Source organism: Danio rerio, chromosome 6 (assembly GCF_052040795.2).
Source record: "Danio rerio strain M-AB ecotype USA chromosome 6, GRCz13ab, whole genome shotgun sequence".
Lineage (NCBI taxonomy): Eukaryota > Metazoa > Chordata > Actinopteri > Cypriniformes > Danionidae > Danio > Danio rerio.
Window position 1 is genome coordinate 1,765,001 of NC_141026.1, and position 7,806 is coordinate 1,772,806.

The following is a 7,806-nucleotide window of genomic DNA, read 5'->3' on the forward strand; positions in this document are numbered from 1 at the left end:
AACCATAGACCTCCCTCAACAGGTATATACCTCATTTTGATTTATCCTGCTTTTATTCTTTGAGCAGCCGCTGTGGAGGAGAGCAGCTGTAACACACACACCGTAGTGTTTCTGCCTTCACATTTCATCATCATCAGAGTCTCCTGAAGGGGTCAATCATGAGGAATCAAAGCTTGCTATACACACACACACACACACACACACCAGGGTCCAACATCAGCTTCTGCCTGTCTTAGGGATGCGCTGGTAGAAACTGCATCCTCATCATCTACTCTGCACTTCAGGTGGACACGCTCAGAACGCTTATTCAGAAGATGTGGGACGCTCATGATGTCAAACACTAAGCACCAGCAGAAATCTTGGAGTGTGTGTGTGTGTGTGTGTGTGTGTGTGTGAATGAGTGTGTTTGAGTGAGTGAGTTTGCCTGTGCTGTTCCTCAGAGCCTGCAGGGTCTCAAACTCAATTCCTGGAGGGCCGCAGCTCTGCAATGTTGCTCCAACCCTGATCACACACAGCTGATCTGACTTCTCAAGCTGTTCATGACTCTTTTGAACACCTCCATTATTTGGATCAGATGTGTTTGATAGGGTTGGAGCTGCGGCCCTCCAGGAATTGAGACCTATGCTGCGGATCAGCGGTGTCCTGCTGAGGTTAGCTCCAGTTTGTTTCAACACACCTGCACTGAGGTTTCTAGTGCATCTAGAAAGAGCTTGATTAGCTGCTTCAGGTGTGTTTGATTAGGGTTGGAGCTAAACTCTTCAGGACACCGGCCCTCCAGGACTGAGTGTGGACACCGCTGCTGAAGATGATACCAACAAGATTCAATCTGGACCTCAACTATTCTATGCAGATGTGTGTATTCATCCATTATGGTGCAACACGTGACCCTGGACCACAAAACCAGTCTTTCATTTTATTATTATTGTTATTTTTTAAAGGATTATACGTTGATGAACAGCTGATTTGTTTAGCTTTCCAATGAGGTTTGCTTGTTAGGATTGACCAATATTTGGTTGAGATGCAACCAGTGCTTAATTTGAGGAGGATCTTGTTCTGGATGAAGGCCAGATATTTGTATTTTGCGTTTCGTTATTTATTTTTTAATGGATCCGGCATTAACTTTTGCGTGGTGAACACCTACTGCATGTGTGTGTGTGTGTGTGTGTGTGTGTGTGAGAGAGAGAAGGCTGTGCGGATTGTGTGTGTGTGCGCTCATACATGTATGACGGTAGTCACGATACGCAAGTTAAAGCACAACTATTGCCAATATTTTCAGCCAATCAGCTTTCATTTGTTTACAATCCCTCTTATTGGTTGGTGATTGTTGTTTCATGCGCAGTGAGCAGCGAAAATAAATACTAACATAGTGGTCTACATAAATAATATCTGTATTTTTAAAATGGCAAAGAGGCAGTCATGCATTTCATTTTTTTAAAACCATAAATAAATCAGACCAAAGAGATCAGGTGAAGATGAAACTGAACGGATAGATCAGGACAGCAGGAGACAGAAGCAAAACTCTCTCAGTTCAGCCAGAAACCATGACAGAAGAGCTCATTTCATTATTTGTGTTTCACTTGGCACATAATAGTGAACTGAATAGCAATTGTTCAAACCATTTATGTTTGTAGCTGCATGTTTGTATTATCCATGACTGACCTATAATGTTATATGGCACAAAATAATTGAAGACATGTGAATTGACATGCATCAGAAATGTGATGCTTTTTTTTTTTTTTGCGCTGTCACCGTTTAATGATGTCATGTTCCGGGAAAACTCAAAGTGTTTGGAGGACGTCGGTCACAGTGACCTTATATTCCTGTATTTGTTCCGAGAATTATTCATTTACAAATTAAGCACTGGATGCAATTATTTGAAAACCTGAAAGTTCAAAAAATAAATCACGTTTAGAGTAAATAAAGTTTTTAAGAATGCCTATTATTGATCAGTTAAGCTGTAATATATGGTAAAACGTTTAATAAATGGAGTATGATCTTTACTCAAAATCCTTTTGACTTTTGTCAAAATACAAATCAATAATTTTGACCGGTACTATGTATTTTGGCCAAAAACAATACACCCGTGCCACTTAAAACTGGTTTTGTGCTCCGGGGCCACATGTGGATTTTAGGATATTGCATAAAATACATCACAATCAAAGCCTCAACACGACTCATGCACAGATTATGCTACATGAATTCTTTGATGTGCAACTAAAAGTGATGAGAATGTGGCTCTGCTGATGCTCAATCACAGCATCTGCCATTGCTTTAGTGCTTCTGAAATGCAGTTTATTCGTTTATTATGGAGGAAAGCTGCAGAAACGTTCTTTTTTTTGTTATTGCTGACCGTTTGCACCCCCTTCCCATTATTCATAATGTATTAACTATTAATATAAATCGCATTCTGCACTTTTGGAAGCAAACAAAGCTAACGCGACTCAACACAAACGAGTTTAGCTGCAGAAAACACTATCAGTAACATTTTAAAGGTGTCATGAACTCGGAAAGCAAAATTCCCTTCATCATTTCAGCTCATACTATTTAAATATATGAATTAATATTTAATTTTATGTATATATATATATATATATATATATATAGAGGTTCCTCTAAAACCAGCTTATATTAAAGTCTCCCAAGAAATCCAAACTTACCATATGATTTTGTTAGCTCAGATTGCCAGTTTTGTGGTTAACAGTTCATCTTTCTTTCCCCGATCTTTCTAAATGAAATGCCTACTTTACTACATCCATACAGCCCATGGTAGAAAAAACAAGCCACGCCCACTGTTTGCTCATTTAAAATTCCATTTCTCTAGGAACTGTGTCACAATACAAAAATGAGCAGCAAAATATCACAGCTTCCAGTTCATTTAGACTTTAAAGAAATGTTCTACTCTATGATGTAATAGGGTGGATGAGCCCCGCCCCCACAAATGATTGACACCCACTTATATTGCGATGCTATTTTAGCCGTTAATATGCAAAACTGTCAGCCAATCGGACCAGTGGGCGTTTACTTTTACGTCTACAATCAGCCACGCCCACTCAAACAGAGCGTTCTGATAATGAGCCTCAAAAACAGCACAGAAAATAGACAAATAATTGTAAATAAACAGTTTTTTTTATTTGTAAAGTTCTTGATAACATGAATAAAGATCAAGAGAAATACACATTTAAAAAAAAAAAAAAAAGTTTGATCATGACCCCTTTAAGTGGTAAATTTGGCATTTACTTTAGTCTACAAGTGGCCATATCCACTCAGAGCGTTATGATTATGAGGCTTAAAAACAGCCTAGCGAAAAGACAAATACTTCTAAATAAACCATTTAAAGTTTCTGATAAAATTAATGAAGATCAGAGAAATACCAAAAAAAAAGGCTGAGGTAGTTCATGACCCCTTTAAGTGGTAAGTACCGATCAGAGCAGTGGGTGTTTACTTTTAAGTCTAGTATCGGCCACGCCCACTAGAACAGCGTTCTGATAAAAACAGTCAAAAACAGCACAGAAAATAGACAAATACTTGACAATAAAGTTTTTTTACGAGTAAAGTTCTTAATAACATTAATGGAGATCAGAGAAATATAAAAAAAAACAGTAAATTATGACCCCTTTAAGAGCAGTGGGCGTTTACTTTAATCTACAATCAGCCACGCCCACTAAAAAAGAGCATTTTGAAAATGAGGCTCAAAAACAGACAAGTACTTCTGAATAAAAAGTTTTTATATATAAATGTCATTAATGTAGATAAGAAGAAAACAATAATTAGTTCATGACGCCTTTTATGCGGGAACTGCTAATCAGACCAGTGGGCGTTTACGTTTAATTTTAGAATTGGCCACGCCCACTCAAACAGAGCGTTCTGATGAGGCTCAAAAACAGCACAGAAAATAGACAAATAAATCCAAGTAAAATGTTTTTAATGTAAAATTCTTGATGACAAATGGAGCTCAGAGAAATGTTGAATTAAAAGCTGAGGTACTATACGACACCTTTAAGTGTAAAGTGCCAATCAGAACAATGGGTGTTTACCTTAGTGTCTACAATCAGCCAAACCCACTCAAACAGAGAAGTAAGATAATGAGCCTCAAAAACCGCACAGAAAATCGATAAATACTACTAAATAAACAGTTGTTTTGTTTTATATGTAATGTTCTTGATAACATAAATGAAGATCAAGAGAAATACAAATAAAATAAAAAAGTTTGATCATGACCCCTTTAAGTGGTAAATTGGGCATTTACTTTAGTCTACAATTGGCCACACCCACTCAGCGTTATGATTATGAGGCTTAAAAGCAGCCTAGCGAAAAGACAAATACTTTAAAATAAACCGTTTTTAAAATATAAAGTTACTGATAACATTAATGAAGATCAGAGAAATATAAACTTTACAAAAAAAAGCTGAGATAGTGTATGACTCCTTTAAGTAGTGGCTGGCAATCAGAATAGTGGGCGTTTACCTTGGTGTCTACAATCAGCCACGCCCACTCAAACAGAGCGGTCTGACAATGAGCCTCAAAAACAGCACAGAAAATAGATAATAATTGTAAATAAACAGTTTTAATGTAAATTTATTTGACATAAATGATCAGAGAAATACCAAATTTAAAAAACAAACTCAGGTAGTATATGACCCCTTTAAGTGGTAAGTGCCAATCAGAGCAGTAGGCGTTTACTTTTATGACAATTGGCCACACCCACTCAAACAGAGCGTTCAGATGACAGTGCTTAAAAACAACACAGGAAATGGACAATTGCATCTAAATAAACAGGTTTTTTGTTAATGTAAAGTTCTTGATAGCATTAATGAAGATCAGAGAAATACCAAACATAAAACCAAGCTGGTGCGCTTCATGACCCCTTTAAATCTGAGTGATATGTTGATTAATCTTCAGTTGGAGGTGTGTAGATCTGCATAATACTCGCTCTCCCTTCTCCATCTTGCTCTTCATGTCTTTGTGAAACACTACAGCAGTATTCAGGGACGCAGGATTCTTTGCTCACTACCGCGATTATGCAAACCACAGCATACAGCATTTGCAACTGTAGCATATGAAGCGCTTTATTTATTTCATGAATAATGTGACAAACTCTCAGTACTGTGAAAACAAACGCCGGTTATTATTATGATTATTATTATCGCCCTGAATGTGTTAGACATTTCACATCCATCTGTAAAAACACACACACACACACACACACATGTACAGGACATCAATAATGTAAATATGATTGTGGGTTTTAAATGATTAGACTAGCATGACGTTGCTCTCTTCTTTTCAGTGTCACTAATCAAAAACAACAGTACTTTATAAAGAAATTATTCCAGACGATTGTATTGCTGGGTATTTTGTACACCTTGTCTATTGCAGACCCAGAATCGCTGATTGATTATGCATGTGATTGTGTGTGTTTTTTTTTCTAAATATAAAGACGCTTTTTTACACTCTTTGTTAGTGAATGAGTTATCAACACCACTTTTAGATGAACACCGAGCCTATTTAGCCTTATCTTTAAACATTCTGGGGATGCATTAATGTTACTTTCACAGAAAAAAAATTAAAACTGCAACACAAGATCATAAAAAAAAAAATACAGGACTATAAAAGTGCACTCAAGTGGACAAACAACTCGCATTAAATAAGACGTCATCCTGATAAATCTGAACTGTTTGTGATGAATGCATTGGTAACACTGTACAATAAGGTTACATTAGTTCATGCATCTTTAAACAATACATTTATTACAGCATTTGTTCAAGTTATTTAATGAAAACACAGTTGGTTATGTTAACTCTCAGTGCATTCACTAATGTAAACAAGCACGAGTTTGGATTTTAGTAATGCATTAGTAAATGTTGAACTATGATTAATAAATGCTGCGCATGTACTGTTCATAATTAGCTCATGTTAGTAACTAACATTAACGAAACCTTATTATAAAGTCTGACCGTTACAGTTCCATCAATAAACGAAAATACGAAACTACATTAAATAATGCAAACATGTAAATTAAATGCTTTGTCAGATGATTAACATAGTTATGCCACTATAAAATGGTTTAGCATTAAAATGTAAGCCATAAATTATAAGCTCTGTGATTGACGTTATCCTTGGTTTATTGAGCTGCGTTCACACTAGAGTTTGTGTATGCGAAATCCTGTCGTGTGGAGCTGCAAAAAGGTGTGGGAATAAACAGGATTATTAGGCATTAAAAGCGAGCGATTGCTCCATGTTTTAAATTTCTGTCCAGAGAGGTCATGTTTTGATTCTCGGTTGGTCTCACGCAGTCAAGTGATGCGATTTCGCAGGTCAGAAATCACCAAGCTTGAGCTTTGCACCGCAGCAACCTGCGAAACTAGACGCATAACCCTGTGTTTCTGGTCTGACGCATTCGCGTGCGAATGAATGGAAGTCTATGGGGAGAGAATCCCAGTGTGACCGCAGCTTTACTTTACATGATTTTAATTTTACTTTTAATTAATTAAAAGCTAACCAGATGGGGAAAAAAATCCCCTGATAAAATGACTAATAAAAGCTTTAAGCTTTTTTTTTATCTATACCAACTGACATTAAATAATTGATTTAATAAATAATAATTTAATATTTAAATTCTTAATAATTTAATTAAATCCAAATAAAAATAAAATCACTTTTTTATCTATTGCATCCTTAAGATGCAATATTACCAAATATGTATTTTTAAAATTGCAAACAAAAGGAAACTAAAACTGTATACACACACACACACACACACACACACACACACACACAATTAAATGTAGTTCTTGCCTGCAGGCGTCAGTGTTTAGGCCGAGTTTGACATCAGTGGAGTATTGTAAAGGAAAACATTTGTAAGATTATAGTATTATTATTATTTACACTCCATGAAAAATGTCAATAGTTTTTCTTTTCACAACAGCCTATTACAAATACTTGTAACTCTGAGAAAAAGTCAAATGAATTGTGCATTTCATAGTGAAAAGAACTGAATTGCAAAAAAAATTAAAGGTCATTTAAAGTCTGTGTACCCGCTACTGGGTTCAAGATGCCATTTACTCTGCATTCTTTCAATTTTAAAGGGGCGTACTGGCATATTACTGACATGTGCAGGAACCACCGAGACCACACACAACCTCAAAGCTACACTTTCACATTTGTGTTCACATAAAAAAAGCCTTTTTTTTGGAGCGGTTTATAATAAAACAGACAACATGAACAATTATTTTAATTTCTTTCAATAGTGTTTTATTAAATTCTAATGGTTTTCTTTAAAATGATACCAAACCTTTGCATTTACTTTGCATGTGGATTTGGGAAGCTTTTGAATTTGAGTAGGCAAAATCCAGGCGGAAACCCTAAAATCGCACTTGACTTTAAGAGGTTAAAACACGCATAACATGAATATTTGAAAAATATTAAATACAAATCATAATATTTTGGGGAAAAAAATCTAATATTCTTATTATGCACGTTATTTAATGACCTTGTATTTTTTGCAATGGATTATAAGCGGAGGGACTTTTAATATGCAGTAATCCAGTTAAAGCGTTTCCGGTGAACAGTATGCCGTTGAACACACGTTTAAGGTCTGTTTTTTTTTTTAGAGAAACACTCTCCGTCTGATTGATATCCAATGTAAAGTGGGTCTCTAGTTTGTTGAAGAAACACAAACACTCTGCATATAACCCATTCTATTTTTCCACTATGAATTACAATTAATTTTAGTTAATTAAAAATAATAATCTTGCAAATCTATTGCATATCTTAAGGAGATTTTTGAGAAAACAAAAAACAAATGAG

At 35.7% G+C, this 7,806-nt stretch overlaps 1 protein-coding gene across 4 annotated transcripts in view; it reads left to right on the forward strand.

The window, feature by feature from the left end:
* The window catches only part of acvr2ab (activin A receptor type 2Ab), a 39,820-nt gene extending 37,390 nt beyond the window's left edge, over window positions 1-2,430 (forward strand). For 2 of the 4 annotated variants that reach the window (XR_015492966.1, XR_015492967.1), the window contains exons 11-12: window positions 1-450; window positions 610-2,430. The exon at window positions 1-450 is cut by the window's left edge and continues 479 nt beyond it. The gene's annotated coding sequence lies outside the window, so the exon portion shown is untranslated. The other 2 variants (XM_087256339.1, XM_087256340.1) reach the window with 1 other exon arrangement.
* The last annotated feature ends 5,376 nt before the right edge of the window (window positions 2,431-7,806 follow it).